The following is an 18,026-nucleotide window of genomic DNA, read 5'->3' on the forward strand; positions in this document are numbered from 1 at the left end:
GATGCTACAAATTTTCATAGCAGTTTTCTGTAAAAGCAGAATAATAAATATTGACATATGTATCATGTGGTGCTGTGGCTTAGTTGGTTAAAGCGCCTGTCTCGTAAACAGCAGATCCTGAGTTCAACTCTCAGCAGTACCTTGTTTTCATCTTCTCAAGAATAAGCTTCCTATCTTAAAGCATGTGTTTTACCTGTGTGCAAACTCAAATTTGCCAATGTTTCAGCCCTACTCATAGTGCAATTGTGAGATTAAGTATCTCATCTAAATGCTGAAAAGGAAGTAAGACGGCTTCAAGCTTGACAATTTAACCAATGGATTTTATTTTGATATGCCTCCACTTTCCGCATCTGACTCTCTAAGCAGTCTTTCCAATATATCACATCTTTTTGTGATTTAACCAAGTTGGTCAAAGAGCCTGTTTAGTAAACAGAAAATCTTGATTTCGAATGTCAGCAGTGCTTTCCTTTCATCATGTCAGTTTGGGGCTGTTAGCCGAAAAAGAGGACTTTCATTCTTGTTTGACATCAAACATGTCTTTCCCAAAGCCCTAATAAAGTGCAATTGAGAGAAAAAACTTTGTGCTTTTGAAATGCTCTAAAAGGAATTAGATGAAATAAGTTTCTTTAGAGAATATAGGATGGCTTCAAGCATTACAAATTAAAACCAGTGGAATTTGAGTGAAAAAAAAAATTTGCTTTTGAAATGCTCTAAAAGGAATTAGATGAAATAACTTTCTTTAGAGAATATAGGATGGGCTCAAGCATTACAAATTAAAACCAGTGGAATTTAAGTAAAAAAATTTTGCTTTTGAAATGCTCTAAAAGGAATTAGATGAAATAAGTTTCTTTAGAGAATATAGGATGGCTTCAATCATTACAAATTAAAACCAGTGGAATTACACATTAGATGCTACAAATTTTCATAGCAGTTTTCTAAAAAAGCAGAATAATAAATATTCACATTTGGATCATGTGGTGCTGTGGCTTAGTTGGTTAAAGTGCCTGTCTCGTAAACAGGAGATCCTGAGTTCAACTCTCAGCAGTACCTTGTTTTCATCTTCTCAAGAATAAGCTTCCTATCTTAAATCATGTGTTTTACCTGTGTGCAAACTCAAATTTGCCATTGTTCCAGCCCTACTCATAGTGCAATTGTGAGATTAAGTATCTCATCTAAATGCTGAAAAGGAAGTAAGACTGCTTCAAGCTTGACAATTTAACCAATGGATTTTATTTTGAAATGCCTCCATTTTCCGCATCTGACTCTCTAAGCAGTCTTTCCAATATATCGCATCTTTTTGTGATTTAGCCAAGTTGGTCAAAGAGCCTGTTTAGTAAACAGAAAATCTTGATTTCGAATGTCAGCAGTGCTTTCCTTTCTTCATGTCAGTTTGGGGCTGTTAGCCGAAAAAGAGGACTTTCACTTTTGTTTGACATCAAACATGTCTTTCCCAAATCCCTAATAAAGTGCAATTGAGAGAAAAAAACTTTCTGCTTTTGAAATGCTCTAAAAGGAATTAGATGAAATAAGTTTCTTTAGAGAATATAGGATGGCTTCAAGCATTACAAATTAAAACCAGTGGAATTTGAGTGAAAAAAAAAATTTGCTTTTGAAATGCTCTAAAAGGAATTAGATGAAATAACTTTCTTTAGAGAATATAGGATGGGCTCAAGCATTACAAATTAAAACCAGTGGAATTACACATTAGATGCTACAAATTTTCATAGCAGTTTTCTGAAAAAGCAGAATAATAAATATTCACATATGAATCATGTGGTGCTGTGGCTTAGTTGGTTAAAGCGCCTGTCTCGTAAACAGGAGATCCTGAGTTCAACTCTCAGCAGTACCTTGTTTTCATCTTATCAAGAATAAGCTTCCTATCTTAAATCAGGTGTTTTACCTGTGTGCAAACTCAAATTTGCCATTGTTCCAGCCCTACTCATAGTGCAATTGTGACATTAAGTATCTCATCTAAATGCTGAAAAGGAAGTAAGATTGCTTCAAACTTGACAACTTAACCAATGGATTTTATTTTGAAATGCCTCCACTTTCCGCATCTGACTCTCTAAGCAGTCTTTCCAATATATCACATCTTTTTGTGATGTAGCCAAGTTGGTCAAAGAGCCTGTTTAGTAAACAGAAAATCTTGATTTCGAATGTCAGCAGTGCTTTCCTTTCTTCATGTCAGTTTGGGCTGTTAGCCGAAAAAGAGGACTTTCACTTTTGTTTGACATCAAACATGTCTTTCCCAAAGCCCTAATAAAGTGCAATTGAGAGAAAAAAACTTTCTGCTTTTGAAATGCTCTAAAAGGAATTAGATGAAATAAGTTTCTTTAGAGAATATAGGATGGCTTCAAGCATTACAAATTAAAACCAGTGGAATTTGAGTGAAAAAAAAATTGCTTTTGAAATGCTATAAAAGGAATTAGATGAAATAACTTTCTTTAGAGAATATAGGATGGGCTCAAGCATTACAAATTAAGACCAGTGGAATAACACATTAGATGCTACAAATTTTCATAGCAGTTTTCTGAAAAAGCAGAATAATAAATATTCACAAATGGATCATGTGGTGCTGTGGCTTAGTTGTGTCTTGTAAACAGGAGATCCTGAGTTCAACTCTCAGCAGTACCTTGTTTTCATCTTCTCAAGAATAAGCTTCCTATCTTAAAGCAGGTGTTTTACCTGTGTGCAAACTCAAATTTGCCATTGTTCCAGCCCTACTCATAGTGCAATTGTGAGACTAAGTATCTCATCTAAATGATGAAAAGGAAGTAAGACTGCTTCAAGCTTGACAATTTAACCAATGGATTTTATTTTGAAATGCCTCCATTTTCCGCATCTGACTCTCTAAGCAGTCTTTCCAATATATCGCATCTTTTTGTGATTTAGCCAAGTTGGTCAAAGAGCCTGTTTAGTAAACAGAAAATCTGAATGTCGAAAATCGAATGTCAGCAGTGCTTTCCTTTCTTCATGTCAGTTTGGGGCTGTTAGCCGAAAAAGAGGACTTTCACTTTTGTTTGACATCAAACATGTCTTTCCCAGAGCCCTAATAATGTGCAATTGAGAGAAAAAAACTTTCTGCTTTTGAAATGCTCTAAAAGGAATTAGATGAAATAAGTTTCTTTAGAGAATATAGGATGGCTTCAATCATTACAAATTAAAACCAGTGGAATTTAAGTAAAAAAAAATTTGCTTTTGAAATGCTCTAAAAGGAATTAGATGAAATAACTTTCTTTAGAGAATATAGGATGGGCTCAAGCATTACAAATTAAAACCAGTGGAATTACACATTAGATGCTACAAATTTTCACCAAGTTGGTCAAAGAGCCTGTTTAGTAAACAGAAAATCTTGATTTTGAATGTCAGCAGTGCTTTCCTTTCATCATGTCAGTTTGGGGCTGTTAGCCGAAAAAGAGGACTTTCATTCTTGTTTGACATCAAACATGTCTTTCCCAAAGCCCTAATAAAGTGCAATTGAGAGAAAAAAACTTTCTGCTTTTGAAATGCTCTAAAACGAATTAGATGAAATAAGTTTCTTTAGAGAATATAGGATGGTTTCAAGCATTACAAATTAAAACCAGTGGAATTTTAGTGAAAAAAAAAATTTGCTTTTGAAATGCTCTAAAAGGAATTAGATGAAATAACTTTCTTTAGAATATATAGGAAGGGCTCAAGCATTACAAACTAAAACCAGTGGAATTACACGTTAGATGCTACAAATTTTCATAGCAGTTTTCTGAAAAAGCAGAATAATAAATATTCACATATGGATCATGTTGTCCTGTGGCTTAGTTGGTTAAAGCGCCTGTCTCGTAAACAGGAGGTCCTGGGTTCAACTCTCAGCAGTACCTTTTTTCATCTTCTCAAGAATAAGCTTCCTATCTTAAATCAGGTGTTTTACCTGTGTGCAAACTCAAATTTGCCATTGTTCCAGCCCTACTCATAGTGCAATTGTGAGATTAAGTATCTCACAATCTCACAATCTAAATGCTGAAAAGGAAGTAAGACTGCTTCAAGCTTGACAATTTAACCAATGGATTTTATTTTGAAATGCCTCCACTTTCCGCATCTGACTCTCTAAGCAGTCTTTCCAATATATCACATCTTTTTGTGAATAAACCAAGTTGGTCAAAGAGCCTGTTTAGTAAACAGAAAATCTTGATTTTGAATGTCAGCAGTGCTTTTCTTTCATCATGTCAGTTTGGGGCTGTTAGCCGAAAAAGAGGACTTTCATTCTTGTTTGACATCAAACATGTCTTTCCCAAAGCCCTAATAAAGTGCAATTGAGAGAAAAAAACTTTCTGCTTTTGAAATGCTCTAAAAGGAATTAGATGAAATAAGTTTCTTTAGAGAATATAGGATGGCTTCAAGCATTACAAATTAAAACCAGTGGAATTTGAGTGAAAAAAAAATTTGCTTTTGAAATTCTCTAAAAGGAATTAGATGAAATAACTTTCTTTAGAGAATATAGGATGGGCTCAAGCATTACAAACTAAAACCAGTGGAATTACACATTAGATGCTACAAATTTTCATAGCAGTTTTCTGAAAAAGCAGAATAATAAATATTCACATATGGATCATGTGGTGCTGTGGCTTAGTTGATTAAAGCGCCTGTCTTGTAAACAGGAGCTTCCTATCTTAAATCAGGTGTTTTACCTGTGTGCAAACTCAAATTTGCCATTGTTCCAGCCCTACTGATAGCGCAATTGTGAGATTAAGAATCTCATCTAAATGCTGAAAAGGAAGTAAGACTGCTTCAAGCTTGACAATTTAACCAATGGATTTTATTTTGAAATGCCTCCATTTTCCGCATCTGACTCTCTAAGCAGTCTTTCCAATATATCACATCTTTTTGTGATTTAGCCAAGTTGGTCAAAGAGCCTGTTTAGTAAACAGAAAATCTTGATTTCGAATGTGAGCAGTGCTTTCCTTTCTTCATGTCAGTTTGGGGCTGTTAGCCGAAAAAGAGTACTTTCACTTTCGTTTGACATCAAACATGTCTTTCCCAAAGCCCTAATAAAGTGCAATTGAGAGAAAAAAAATTTCTGCTTTTGAAATGCTCTAAAAGGAATTAGATGAAATAAGTTTCTTTAGAGAATATAGGATGGCTTCAATCATTACAAATTAAAACAAGTGGAATTTAAGTAAAAAAATTTTGCTTTTGAAATGCTCTAAAAGGAATTAGATAAAATAACTTTCTTTAGAGAATATAGGATGGGCTCAAGCATTACAAATTAAAACCAGTGGAATTACACATTAGATGCTACAAATTTTCATAGCAGTTTTCTGAAAAAGCAGAATAATAAATATTGACATATGGATCATGTGGTGCTGTAGCTTAGTTGGTTAAAGCGCCTGTCTCGTAAACAGGAGATCCTTAGTTCAACTCTCAGCAGTACCTTGTTTTCATCTTCTCAAGAATAAGCTTCCTATCTTAAAGCATGTGTTTTACCTGTGTGCAAACTCAAATTTGCCATTGTTGCAGCCCTACTCATAGTGCAATTGTGAGATTAAGTATCTCATCTAAATGCTGAAAAGGAAGTAAGACTGCTTCAAGCTTGACAATTTAACCAATGGATTTTATTTTGAAATGCCTCCACTTTCCGCATCTGACTCTCTAAGCAGTCTTTCCAATATATCACATCTTTTTGTGATTTAGCCAAGTTGGTCAAAGAGCCTGTTTAGTAAATAGAAAATCTTGATTTCAAATGTCAGCAGTGCTTTCCTTTCTTCATGTCAGTTTGGGGCTGTTATCCGAAAAAGAGGACTTTCACTTTTGTTTGACATCAAACATGTCTTTCCCAAAGCCCTAATAAAGTGCTATTGAGAGAAAAAAACTTTCTGCTTTTGTAATGCTCTAAAAGGAATTAGATGAAATAAGTTTCTTTAGAGAATATAGGATGGCTTCAAGCATTACAAATTAAAACCAGTGGAATTTGAGTGAAAAAAAAAATTTGCTTTTGAAATGCTCTAAAAGGAATTAGATGAAATAACTTTCTTTAGAGAATATAGGATGGCTTCAATCATTACATATTAAAACCAGTGGAATTACACATTAGATGCTACAAATTTTCATAGCAGTTTTCTGAAAAAGCAGAATAATAAATATTCACATTTGGATCATGTGGTGCTGTGGATTAGTTGGTTAAAGCGCCTGTCTCATAAACAGGAGATCCTGAGTTCAACTCTCAGCAGTACCTTGTTTTCATATTCTCAAGAATAAGCTTCCTATCTTAAATAAGGTGTTTTACCTGTGTGCAAACTCAAATTTGCCATTGTTCCAGCCCTACTGATAGTGCAATTGTGAGATTAAGAATCTCATCTAAATGCTGAAAAGGAAGTAAGACTGCTTCAAGCTTGACAATTTAACCAATGGATTTTATTTTGAAATTCCTCCATTTTCTGCATCTGACTCTCTAAGCAGTCTTTCCAATATATCACATCTTTTTGTGATTTAGCCAAATTGGTCAAAGAGCCTGTTTAGTAAGCAGAAAATCTTGATTTCGAATGTCAGCAGTGCTTTCCTTTCTTCATGTCAGTTTGGGGCTGTTAGCCGAAAAAGAGGACTTTCACTTTTGTTTGACATCAAACATGTCTTTCCCAAAGCCCTAATAAAGTGCTATTGAGAGAAAAAAACTTTCTGCTTTTGAAATGCTCTAAAAGGAATTAGATGAAATAAGTTTCTTTAGAGAATATAGGATGGCTTCAAGCATTACAAATTAAAACCAGTGGAATTTGAGTGAAAAAAAAAATTGTTTTTGAAATGCTCTAAAAGGAATTAGATGAAATAACTTTCTTTAGAGAATATAGGATGGCTTCAATCATTACAAATTAAAACCAGTGGAATTACACATTAGATGCTACAAATTTTCATAGCAGTTTTCTGAAAAAGCAGAATAATAAATATTCACATTTGGATCATGTGGTGCTGTGGCTTAGTTGGTTAAAGCGCCTGTCTTGTAAACAGGAGATACTGAGTTAAACTCTCAGCAGTACCTTGTTTTCATCTTCTCAAGAATAAGCTTCCTATCTTAAAGCAAGTGTTTTACCTGAGTGCAAACTCAAATTTGCCATTGTTCCAGCTCTACTGATAGTGCAATTGTGAGATTAAGTATCTCATCTAAATGCTGAAAAGGAAGTAAGACTGCTTCAAGCTTGACAATTTAACCAATGGATTTTATTTTGAAATGCCTCCATTTTCCGCATCTGACTCTCTAAGCAGTCTTTCCAATATATCACATCTTTTTGTGATTTAGCCAAGTTGGTCAAAGAGCCTGTTTAGTAAACAGAAAATCTTGATTTCGAATGTCAGCAGTGCTTTCCTTTCTTCATGTCAGTTTGGGGCTGTTAGCCGAAAAAGAGTACTTTCACTTTCGTTTGACATCAAACATGTCTTTCCCAAAGTCCTAATAAAGTGCAATTGAGAGAAAAAAAATTTCTGCTTTTGAAATGCTCTAAAAGGAATTAGATGAAATAAGTTTCTTTAGAGAATATAGGATGGCTTCAATCATTACAAATTAAAACAAGTGGAATTTAAGTAAAAAAATTTTGCTTTTGAAATGCTCTAAAAGGAATTAGATGAAATAACTTTCTTTAGAGAATATAGGATGGGCTCAAGCATTACAAATTAAAACCAGTGGAATTACACATTAGATGCTACAAATTTTCATAGCAGTTTTCTGAAAAAGCAGAATAATAAATATTGACATATGGATCATGTGGTGCTGTAGCTTAGTTGGTTAAAGCGCCTGTCTCGTAAACAGGAGATCCTGAGTTCAACTCTCAGCAGTTCCTTGTTTTCATCTTCTCAAGAATAAGCTTCCTATCTTAAAGCATGTGTTTTACCTGTGTGCAAACTCAAATTTGCCATTGTTCCAGCCCTACTCATAGTGCAATTGTGAGATTAAGTATCTCATCTAAATGCTGAAAAGGAAGTAAGACTGCTTCAAGCTTGACAATTTAACCAATGGATTTTATTTTGAAATGCCTCCACTTTCCGCATCTGACTCTCTAAGCAGTCTTTCCAATATATCACATCTTTTTGTGATTTAGCCAAGTTGGTCAAAGAGCCTGTTTAGTAAACAGAAAATCTTGATTTCGAATGTCAGCAGTGCTTTCCTTTCTTCATGTCAGTTTGGGGCTGTTAGCCAAAAAAGAGTACTTTCACTTTCGTTTGACATCAAACATGTCTTTCCCAAAGCCCTAATAAAGTGCAATTGAGAGAAAAAAAATTTCTGCTTTTGAAATGCTCTAAAAGGAATTAGATGAAATAAGTTTCTTTAGAGAATATAGGATGGCTTCAATCATTACAAATTAAAACAAGTGGAATTTAAGTAAAAAAATTTTGCTTTTGAAATGCTCTAAAAGGAATTAGATGAAATAACTTTCTTTAGAGAATATAGGATGGGCTCAAGCATTACAAATTAAAACCAGTGGAATTACACATTAGATGCTACAAATTTTCATAGCAGTTTTCTGAAAAAGCAGAATAATAAATATTGACATATGGATCATGTGGTGCTGTAGCTTAGTTGGTTAAAGCGCCTGTCTCGTAAACAGGAGATCCTGAGTTCAACTCTCAGCTGTACCTTGTTTTCATCTTCTCAAGAATAAGCTTCCTATCTTAAAGCATGTGTTTTACCTGTGTGCAAACTCAAATTTGCCATTGTTCCAGCCCTACTCATAGTGCAATTGTGATATTAAGTATCTCATCTAAATGCTGAAAAGGAAGTAAGACTGCTTCAAGCTTGACAATTTAACCAATGGATTTTATTTTGAAATGCCTCCATTTTCCGCATCTGACCCTCTAAGCAGTCTTTCCAATATATCACATCTTTTTGTGATTTAGCCAAGTTGGTCAAAGAGCCTGTTTAGTAAACAGAAAATCTTGATTTCGAATGTCAGCAGTGCTTTCCTTTCTTCATGTCAGTTTGGGGCTGTTAGCCGAAAAAGAGGACTTTCACTTTTGTTTGACATCAAACATGTCTTTCCCAAAGCCCTAATAAAGTGCTATTGAGAGAAAAAAACTTTCTGCTTTTGAAATGCTCTAAAAGGAATTAGATGAAATAAGTTTCTTTAGAGAATATAGGATGGCTTCAAGCATTACAAATTAAAACCAGTGGAATTTGAGTGAAAAAAAAAAATTGTTTTTGAAATGCTCTAAAAGGAATTAGATGAAATAACTTTCTTTAGCGAATATAGGATGGCTTCAATCATTACAAATTAAAACCAGTGGAATTACACATTAGATGCTACAAATTTTCATAGAAGTTTTCTGAAAAAGCAGAATAATAAATATTCACATTTGTATCATGTGGTGCTGTGGCTTAGTTGGTTAAAGCGCCTGTCTCGTAAACAGGAGATCCTGAGTTAAACTCTCAGCAGTACCTTGTTTTCATCTTCTCAAGAATAAGCTTCCTATCTTAAAGCAGGTGTTTTACCTGAGTGCAAACTCAAATTTGCCATTGTTCCAGCCCTACTGATAGTGCAATTGTGAGACTAAGTATCTCATCTAAATGCTGAAAAGGAAGTAAGACTGCTTCAAGCTTGACAATTTAACCAAAGGATTTTATTTTGAAATGCCTCCATTTTCCGCATCTGACTCTCTAAGCAGTCTTTCCAATATATCACATCTTTTTGTGATTTAGCCAAGTTGGTCAAAGAGCCTGTTTAGTAAACAGAAAATCTTGATTTCGAATGTCAGCAGTGCTTTCCCTTCTTCATGTCAGTTTGGGGCTGTTAGCCAAAAAAGAGTACTTTCACTTTCGTTTGACATCAAACATGTCTTTCCCAAAGCCCTAGTAAAGTGCAATTGAGAGAAAAAAAATTTCTGCTTTTGAAATGCTCTAAAAGGAATTAGATGAAATAAGTTTCTTTAGAGAATATAGGATGGCTTCAATCATTACAAATTAAAACAAGTGGAATTTAAGCAAAAAAATTTTGCTTTTGAAATGCTCTAAAAGGAATTAGATGAAATAACTTTCTTTAGAGAATATAGGATGGGCTCAAGCATTACAAATTAAAACCAGTGGAATTACACATTAGATGCTACAAATTTTCATAGCAGTTTTCTGAAAAAGCAGAATAATAAATATTCACATATGGATCATGTGGTGCTGTGGCGTAGTTGGTTAAAGTGCCTGACTCGTAAACAGGAGATCCTGAGTTCAACTCTCAGCAGTACCTTGTTTTCATCTTCTCAAGAATAAGCTTCCTATCTTAAAGCAGGTGTTTTACCTGTGTGCAAACTCAAATTTGCCATTGTTCCAGCCCTACTGATAGTTCAATTGTGAGATTAAGTATCTCATCTAAATGCTGAAAAGGAAGTAATATTGCTTCAAACTTGACAACTTAACCAATGGATTTTATTTTGAAATGCCTCCACTTTCCGCATCTGACTCTCTAAGCAGTCTTTCCAATATATCACATCTTTTTGTGATGTAGCCAAGTTGGTCAAAGAGCCTGTTTAGTAAACAGAAAATCTTGATTTCGAATGTCAGCAGTGCTTTCCTTTCTTCATGTCAGTTTGGGCTGTTAGCCGAAAAAGAGGACTTTCACTTTTGTTTGACATCAAACATGTCTTTCCCAAATCCCTAATAAAGTGCAATTGAGAGAAAAAAACTTTCTGCTTTTGAAATGCTCTAAAAGGAATTAGATGAAATAAGTTTCTTTAGAGAATATAGGATGGCTTCAATCATTACAAATTAAAACCAGTGGAATTACACATTAGATGCTACAAATTTGCATAGCAGTTTTCTGAAAAAGCAGAATAATAAATATTCACATTTGGATCATGTGGTGCTGTGGCTTAGTTGGTTAAAGCGCCTGTCTCGTAAACAGGAGATCCTGAGTTTAACTCTCAGCAGTACCTTGTTTTCATCTTCTCAAGAATAAGCTTCCTGTCTTAAAGCAGGTGTTTTACCTGAGTGCAAACTCAAATTTGCCATTGTTCCAGCCCTACTGATAGTTCAATTGTGAGATTAAGTATCTCATCTAAATGCTGAAAAGGAATTAAGACTGCTTCAAGCTTGACAATTTAACCAATGGATTTTATTTTGAAATGCCTCCACTTTCCGCATCTGACTCTCTAAGCAGTCTTTCCAATATATCACATCTTTTTGTGATTTAGCCAAGTTGGTCAAAGAGCCTGTTTAGTAAACAGAAAATCTTGATTTCGAATGTCAGCAGTGCTTTCCTTTCTTCATGTCAGTTTGGGGCTGTTAGTCGAAAAAGAGGACTTTCACTTTTGTTTGACATCAAACATGTCTTTCCCAAATCCCTAATAAAGTGCAATAGAGAGAAAAAAACTTTCTGCTTTTGAAATGCTCTAAAAGTAATTAGATGAAATAAGTTTCTTTAGAGAATATAGGATGGCTTCAAGCATTACAAATTAAAACCAGTGGAATTTGAGTGAAAAAAAAAATTTGCTTTTGAAATGCTCTAAAAGGAATTAGATGAAATAACTTTCTTTAGAGAATATAGGATGGGCTCAAGCATTACAAATTAAAACCAGTGGAATTACACATTAGACGCTACAAATTTTCATAGCAGTTTTCTGAAAAAGCAGAATAATAAATATTCACATTTGGATCATGTGGTGCTGTGGATTAGTTGGTTAAAGCGCCTGTCTCATAAACAGGACATCTTGAGTTCAACTCTCAGCAGTACCTTGTTTTCATCTTATCAAGAATAAGCTTCCTATCTTAAATCAGGTGTTTTACCTGTGTGCAAACTCAAATTTGCCATTGTTCCAGCCCTACTGATAGTGCAATTGTGAGATTAAGTATGTCATCTAAATGCTGAAAAGGAAGTAAGATTGCTTCAAACTTGACAACTTAACCAATGGATTTTATTTTGAAATGCCTCCACTTTCCGCATCTGACTCTCTAAGCAGTCTTTCCAATATATCACATCTTTTTGTGATGTAGCCAAGTTGGTCAAAGAGCCTGTTTAGTAAACAGAAAATCTTGATTTCGAATGTCAGCAGTGCTTTCCTTTCTTCATGTCAGTTTGGGCTGTTAGCCGAAAAAGAGGACTTTCACTTTTGTTTGACATCAAACATGTCTTTCCCAAAGCCCTAATAAAGTGCAATTGAGAGAAAAAAACTTTCTGCTTTTGAAATGCTCTAAAAGGAATTAGATGAAATAAGTTTCTTTAGAGAATATAGGATGGCTTCAATCATTACAAATTAAAACCAGTGGAATTACACATTAGATGCTACAAATTTGCATAGCAGTTTTCTGAAAAAGCAGAATAATAAATATTCACATTTGGATCATGTGGTGCTGTGGCTTAGTTGGTTAAAGCGCCTGTCTCGTAAACAGGAGATCCTGAGTTCAACTCTCAGCAGTACCTTTTTTTCATCTTCTCAAGAATAAGCTTCCTGTCTTAAAGCAGGTGTTTTACCTGAGTGCAAACTCAAATTTGCCATTGTTCCAGCCCTACTGATAGTTCAATTGTGAGATTAAGTATCTCATCTAAATGCTGAAAAGGAAGTAAGACTGCTTCAAGCTTGACAATTTAACCAATGGATTTTATTTTGAAATGCCTCCACTTTCCGCATCTGACTCTCTAAGCAGTCTTTCCAATATATCACATCTTTTTGTGATTTAGCCAAGTTGGTCAAAGAGCCTGTTTAGTAAACAGAAAATCTTGATTTCGAATGTCAGCAGTGCTTTCCTTTCTTCATGTCAGTTTGGGGCTGTTAGTCGAAAAAGAGGACTTTCACTTTTGTTTGACATCAAACATGTCTTTCCCAAATCCCTAATAAAGTGCAATTGAGAGAAAAAAACTTTCTGCTTTTGAAATGCTCTAAAAGGAATTAGATGAAATAAGTTTCTTTAGAGAATATAGGATGGCTTCAAGCATTACAAATTAAAACCAGTGGAATTTGAGTGAAAAAAAAAATTTGCTTTTGAAATGCTCTAAAAGGAATTAGATGAAATAACTTTCTTTAGAGAATATAGGATGGGCTCAAGCATTACAAATTAAAACCAGTGGAATTACACATTAGACGCTACAAATTTTCATAGCAGTTTTCTGAAAAAGCAGAATAATAAATATTCACATTTGGATCATGTGGTGCTGTGGATTAGTTGGTTAAAGCGCCTGTCTCATAAACAGGAGATCTTGAGTTCAACTCTCAGCAGTACCTTGTTTTCATCTTATCAAGAATAAGCTTCCAATCTTAAATCAGGTGTTTTACCTGTGTGCAAACTCAAATTTGCCATTGTTCCAGCCCTACTGATAGTGCAATTGTGAGATTAAGTATCTCATCTAAATGCTGAAAAGGAAGTAAGATTGCTTCAAACTTGACAACTTAACCAATGGATTTTATTTTGAAATGCCTCCACTTTCCGCATCTGACTCTCTAAGCAGTCTTTCCAATATATCACATCTTTTTGTGATGTAGCCAAGTTGGTCAAAGAGCCTGTTTAGTAAACAGAAAATCTTGATTTCGAATGTCAGCAGTGCTTTCCTTTCTTCATGTCAGTTTGGGCTGTTAGCCGAAAAAGAGGACTTTCACTTTTGTTTGACATCAAACATGTCTTTCCCAAAGCCCTAATAAAGTGCAATTGAGAGAAAAAAACTTTCTGCTTTTGAAATGCTCTAAAAGGAATTAGATGAAATAAGTTTCTTTAGAGAATATAGGATGGCTTCAATCATTACAAATTAAAACCAGTGGAATTACACATTAGATGCTACAAATTTTCATAGCAGTTTTCTGAAAAAGCAGAATAATAAATATTCACATTTGGATCATGTGGTGCTGTGGCTTAGTTGGTTAAAGCGCCTGTCTCGTAAATAGGAGATCCTGAGTTCAACTCTCAGCAGTACCTTGTTTCATCTTCTCAAGAATAAGCTTCCTGTCTTAAAGCAGGTGTTTTACCTGAGTGCAAACTCAAATTTGCCATTGTTCCAGCCCTACTGATAGTTCAATTGTGAGATTAAGTATCTCATCTAAATGCTGAAAAGGAAGTAAGACTGCTTCAAGCTTGACAATTTAACCAATGGATTATATTTTGAAATGCCTCCACTTTCCGCATCTGACTCTCTAAGCAGTCTTTCCAATATATCACATCTTTTTGTGATTTAGCCAAGTTGGTCAAAGAGCCTGTTTAGTAAACAGAAAATCTTGATTTCGAATGTCAGCAGTGCTTTCCTTTCTTCATGTCAGTTTGGGGCTGTTAGTCGAAAAAGAGGACTTTCACTTTTGTTTGACATCAAACATGTCTTTCCCAAATCCCTAATAAAGTGCAATTGAGAGAAAAAAACTTTCTGCTTTTGAAATGCTCTAAAAGGAATTAGATGAAATAAGTTTCTTTAGAGAATATAGGATGGCTTCAAGCATTACAAATTAAAACCAGTGGAATTTGAGTGAAAAAAAAAATTTGCTTTTGAAATGCTCTAAAAGGAATTAGATGAAATAACTTTCTTTAGAGAATATAGGATGGGCTCAAGCATTACAAATTAAAACCAGTGGAATTACACATTAGACGCTACAAATTTTCATACCAGTTTTCTGAAAAAGCAGAATAATAAATATTCACATTTGGATCATGTGGTGCTGTGGATTAGTTGGTTAAAGCGCCTGTCTCATAAACAGGAGATCTTGAGTTCAACTCTCAGCAGTACCTTGTTTTCATCTTATCAAGAATAAGCTTCCAATCTTAAATCAGGTGTTTTACCTGTGTGCAAACTCAAATTTGCCATTGTTCCAGCCCTACTGATAGTGCAATTGTGAGATTAAGTATCTCATCTAAATGCTGAAAAGGAAGTAAGATTGCTTCAAACTTGACAACTTAACCAATGGATTTTATTTTGAAATGCCTCCACTTTCCGCATCTGACTCTCTAAGCAGTCTTTCCAATATATCACATCTTTTTGTGATTTAGCCAAGTTGGTCAAAGAGCCTGTTTAGTAAACAGAAAATCTTGATTTCGAATGTCAGCAGTGCTTTCCTTTCTTCATGTCAGTTTGGGGCTGTTAGTCGAAAAAGAGGACTTTCACTTTTGTTTGACATCAAACATGTCTTTCCCAAATCCCTAATAAAGTGCAATTGAGAGAAAAAAACTTTCTGCTTTTGAAATGCTCTAAAAGGAATTAGATGAAATAAGTTTCTTTAGAGAATATAGGATGGCTTCAAGCATTACAAATTAAAACCAGTGGAATTTGAGTGAAAAAAAAATTTGCTTTTGAAATGCTCTAAAAGGAATTAGATGAAATAACTTTCTTTAGAGAATATAGGATGGGCTCAAGCATTACAAATTAAAACCAGTGGAATTACACATTAGACGCTACAAATTTTCATACCAGTTTTCTGAAAAAGCAGAATAATAAATATTCACATTTGGATCATGTGGTGCTGTGGATTAGTTGGTTAAAGCACCTGTCTCATAAACAGGAGATCTTGAGTTCAACTCTCAGCAGTACCTTGTTTTCATCTTATCAAGAATAAGCTTCCAATCTTAAATCAGGTGTTTTACCTGTGTGCAAACTCAAATTTGCCATTGTTCCAGCCCTACTGATAGTGCAATTGTGAGATTAAGTATCTCATCTAAATGCTGAAAAGGAAGTAAGATTGCTTCAAACTTGACAACTTAACCAATGGATTTTATTTTGAAATGCCTCCACTTTCCGCATCTGACTCTCTAAGCAGTCTTTCCAATATATCACATCTTTTTGTGATGTAGCCAAGTTGGTTAAAGAGCCTGTTTAGTAAACAGAAAATCTTGATTTCGAATGTCAGCAGTGCTTTCCTTTCTTCATGTCAGTTTGGGCTGTTAGCCGAAAAAGAGGACTTTCACTTTTGTTTGACATCAAACATGTCTTTCCCAAAGCCCTAATAAAGTGCAATTGAGAGAAAAAAACTTTCTGCTTTTGAAATGCTCTAAAAGGAATTAGATGAAATAAGTTTCTTTAGAGAATATAGGATGGCTTCAATCATTACAAATTAAAACCAGTGGAATTACACATTAGATGCTACAAATTTTCATAGCAGTTTTCTGAAAAAGCAGAATAATAAATATTCACATTTGGATCATGTGGTGCTGTGGCTTAGTTGGTTAAAGCGCCTGTCTCGTAAACAGGAGATCCTGAGTTCAACTCTCAGCAGTACCTTGTTTTCATCTTCTCAAGAATAAGCTTCCTGTCTTAAAGCAGGTGTTTTACCTGAGTGCAAACTCAAATTTGCCATTGTTCCAGCCCTACTGATAGTGCAATTGTGAGATTAAGTATCTCATCTAAATGCTGAAAAGGAATTAAGACTGCTTCAAGCTTGACAATTTAACCAATGGATTTTATTTTGAAATGCCTCCACATTCCGCATCTGACTCTCTAAGCAGTCTTTCCAATATATCACATCTTTTTGTGATTTAGCCAAGTTGGTCAAAGAGCCTGTTTAGTAAACAGAAAATCTTGATTTCGAATATCAGCAGTGCTTTCCTTTCTTCATGTCAGTTTGGGCTGTTAGCCGAAAAAGAGGACTTTCACTTTTGTTTGACATCAAACATGTCTTTCCCAAATCCCTAATAAAGTGCAATTGAGAGAAAAAAACTTTCTGCTTTTGAAATGCTCTAAAAGGAATTAGATGAAATAAGTTTCTTTAGAGAATATAGGATGGCTTCAATCATTACAAACTAAAACCAGTGGAATTACACATTAGATGCTACAAATTTGCATAGCAGTTTTCTGAAAAAGCAGAATAATAAATATTCACATTTGGATCATGTGGTGCTGTGGCTTAGTTGGTTAAAGCGCCTGTCTCGTAAACAGGAGATCCTGAGTTCAACTCTCAGCAGTACCTTGTTTTCATCTTCTCAAGAATAAGCTTCCTGTCTTAAAGCAGGTGTTTTACCTGAGTGCAAACTCAAATTTGCCATTGTTCCAGCCCTACTGATAGTGCAATTGTGAGATTAAGTATCTCATCTAAATGCTGAAAAGGAATTAAGACTGCTTCAAGCTTGACAATTTAACCAATGGATTTTATTTTGAAATGCCTCCACATTCCGCATCTGACTCTCTAAGCAGTCTTTCCAATATATCACATCTTTTTGTGATTTAGCCAAGTTGGTCAAAGAGCCTGTTTAGTAAACAGAAAATCTTGATTTCGAATGTCAGCAGTGCTTTCCTTTCTTCATGTCAGTTTGGGGCTGTTAGTCGAAAAAGAGGACTTTCACTTTTGTTTGACATCAAACATGTCTTTCCCAAATCCCTAATAAAGTGCAATTGAGAGAAAAAAACTTTCTGCTTTTGAAATGCTCTAAAAGGAATTAGATGAAATAAGTTTCTTTAGAGAATATAGGATGGCTTCAAGCATTACAAATTAAAACCAGTGGAATTTGAGTGAAAAAAAAAATTTGCTTTTGAAATGCTCTAAAAGGAATTAGATGAAATAACTTTCTTTAGAGAATATAGGATGGGCTCAAGCATTACAAATTAAAACCAGTGGAATTACACATTAGACGCTACAAATTTTCATAGCAGTTTTCTGAAAAAGCAGAATAATAAATATTCACATTTGGATCATGTGGTGCTGTGGATTAGTTGGTTAAAGCGCCTGTCTCATAAACAGGAGATCTTGAGTTCAACTCTCAGCAGTACCTTGTTTTCATCTTATCAAGAATAAGCTTCCTATCTTAAATCACGTGTTTTACCTGTGTGCAAACTCAAATTTGCCATTGTTCCATCCCTACTGATAGTGCAATTGTGAGATTAAGTATCTCATCTAAATGCTGAAAAGGAAGGAAGTAAGATTGCTTCAAACTTGACAACTTAACCAATGGATTTTATTTTGAAATCCCTCCACTTTCCGCATCTGACTCTCTAAGCAGTCTTTCCAATATATCACATCTTTTTGTGATGTAGCCAAGTTGGTCAAAGAGCCTGTTTAGTAAACAGAAAATCTTGATTTTGAATGTCAGCAGTGCTTTCCTTTCTTCATGTCAGTTTGGGCTGTTAGCCAAAAAAGAGGACTTTCACTTTTGTTTGACATCAAACATGTCTTTCCCAAAGCCCTAATAA

General features: G+C 34.7%; 13 non-coding genes across 13 annotated transcripts; all 13 read left to right on the forward strand.

Annotated features, from left to right (window-relative positions):
• The first annotated feature begins 68 nt into the window (after positions 1-68).
• Positions 69-142, forward strand: TRNAT-CGU (transfer RNA threonine (anticodon CGU)). Its single transcript has one exon. It is a non-coding gene; the product is annotated as a tRNA-Thr (tRNA).
• An 834-nt stretch (positions 143-976) lies between these two features.
• TRNAT-CGU (transfer RNA threonine (anticodon CGU)) lies at positions 977-1,050 on the forward strand. The gene has a single exon. It is a non-coding gene; the product is annotated as a tRNA-Thr (tRNA).
• A 725-nt stretch (positions 1,051-1,775) lies between these two features.
• Positions 1,776-1,849, forward strand: TRNAT-CGU (transfer RNA threonine (anticodon CGU)). The gene has a single exon. It is a non-coding gene; the product is annotated as a tRNA-Thr (tRNA).
• A 1,931-nt stretch (positions 1,850-3,780) lies between these two features.
• Positions 3,781-3,854, forward strand: TRNAT-CGU (transfer RNA threonine (anticodon CGU)). Its single transcript has one exon. It is a non-coding gene; the product is annotated as a tRNA-Thr (tRNA).
• Positions 3,855-5,332: 1,478 nt separating this feature from the next.
• Positions 5,333-5,406, forward strand: TRNAT-CGU (transfer RNA threonine (anticodon CGU)). Its single transcript has one exon. It is a non-coding gene; the product is annotated as a tRNA-Thr (tRNA).
• Positions 5,407-7,725: 2,319 nt separating this feature from the next.
• TRNAT-CGU (transfer RNA threonine (anticodon CGU)) lies at positions 7,726-7,799 on the forward strand. Its single transcript has one exon. It is a non-coding gene; the product is annotated as a tRNA-Thr (tRNA).
• A 722-nt stretch (positions 7,800-8,521) lies between these two features.
• Positions 8,522-8,595, forward strand: TRNAT-CGU (transfer RNA threonine (anticodon CGU)). The gene has a single exon. It is a non-coding gene; the product is annotated as a tRNA-Thr (tRNA).
• Positions 8,596-9,320: 725 nt separating this feature from the next.
• On the forward strand, positions 9,321-9,394 carry TRNAT-CGU (transfer RNA threonine (anticodon CGU)). The gene has a single exon. It is a non-coding gene; the product is annotated as a tRNA-Thr (tRNA).
• Positions 9,395-10,801: 1,407 nt separating this feature from the next.
• Positions 10,802-10,875, forward strand: TRNAT-CGU (transfer RNA threonine (anticodon CGU)). The gene has a single exon. It is a non-coding gene; the product is annotated as a tRNA-Thr (tRNA).
• Positions 10,876-12,285: 1,410 nt separating this feature from the next.
• TRNAT-CGU (transfer RNA threonine (anticodon CGU)) lies at positions 12,286-12,359 on the forward strand. Its single transcript has one exon. It is a non-coding gene; the product is annotated as a tRNA-Thr (tRNA).
• A 1,410-nt stretch (positions 12,360-13,769) lies between these two features.
• TRNAT-CGU (transfer RNA threonine (anticodon CGU)) lies at positions 13,770-13,843 on the forward strand. Its single transcript has one exon. It is a non-coding gene; the product is annotated as a tRNA-Thr (tRNA).
• Positions 13,844-16,050: 2,207 nt separating this feature from the next.
• Positions 16,051-16,124, forward strand: TRNAT-CGU (transfer RNA threonine (anticodon CGU)). The gene has a single exon. It is a non-coding gene; the product is annotated as a tRNA-Thr (tRNA).
• A 611-nt stretch (positions 16,125-16,735) lies between these two features.
• On the forward strand, positions 16,736-16,809 carry TRNAT-CGU (transfer RNA threonine (anticodon CGU)). The gene has a single exon. It is a non-coding gene; the product is annotated as a tRNA-Thr (tRNA).
• The last annotated feature ends 1,217 nt before the right edge of the window (positions 16,810-18,026 follow it).

This window comes from Dendrobates tinctorius, unplaced genomic scaffold, assembly GCF_039654945.1.
Source record: "Dendrobates tinctorius isolate UK_male_01 unplaced genomic scaffold, ASM3965494v1 ptg000254l, whole genome shotgun sequence".
Lineage (NCBI taxonomy): Eukaryota > Metazoa > Chordata > Amphibia > Anura > Dendrobatidae > Dendrobates > Dendrobates tinctorius.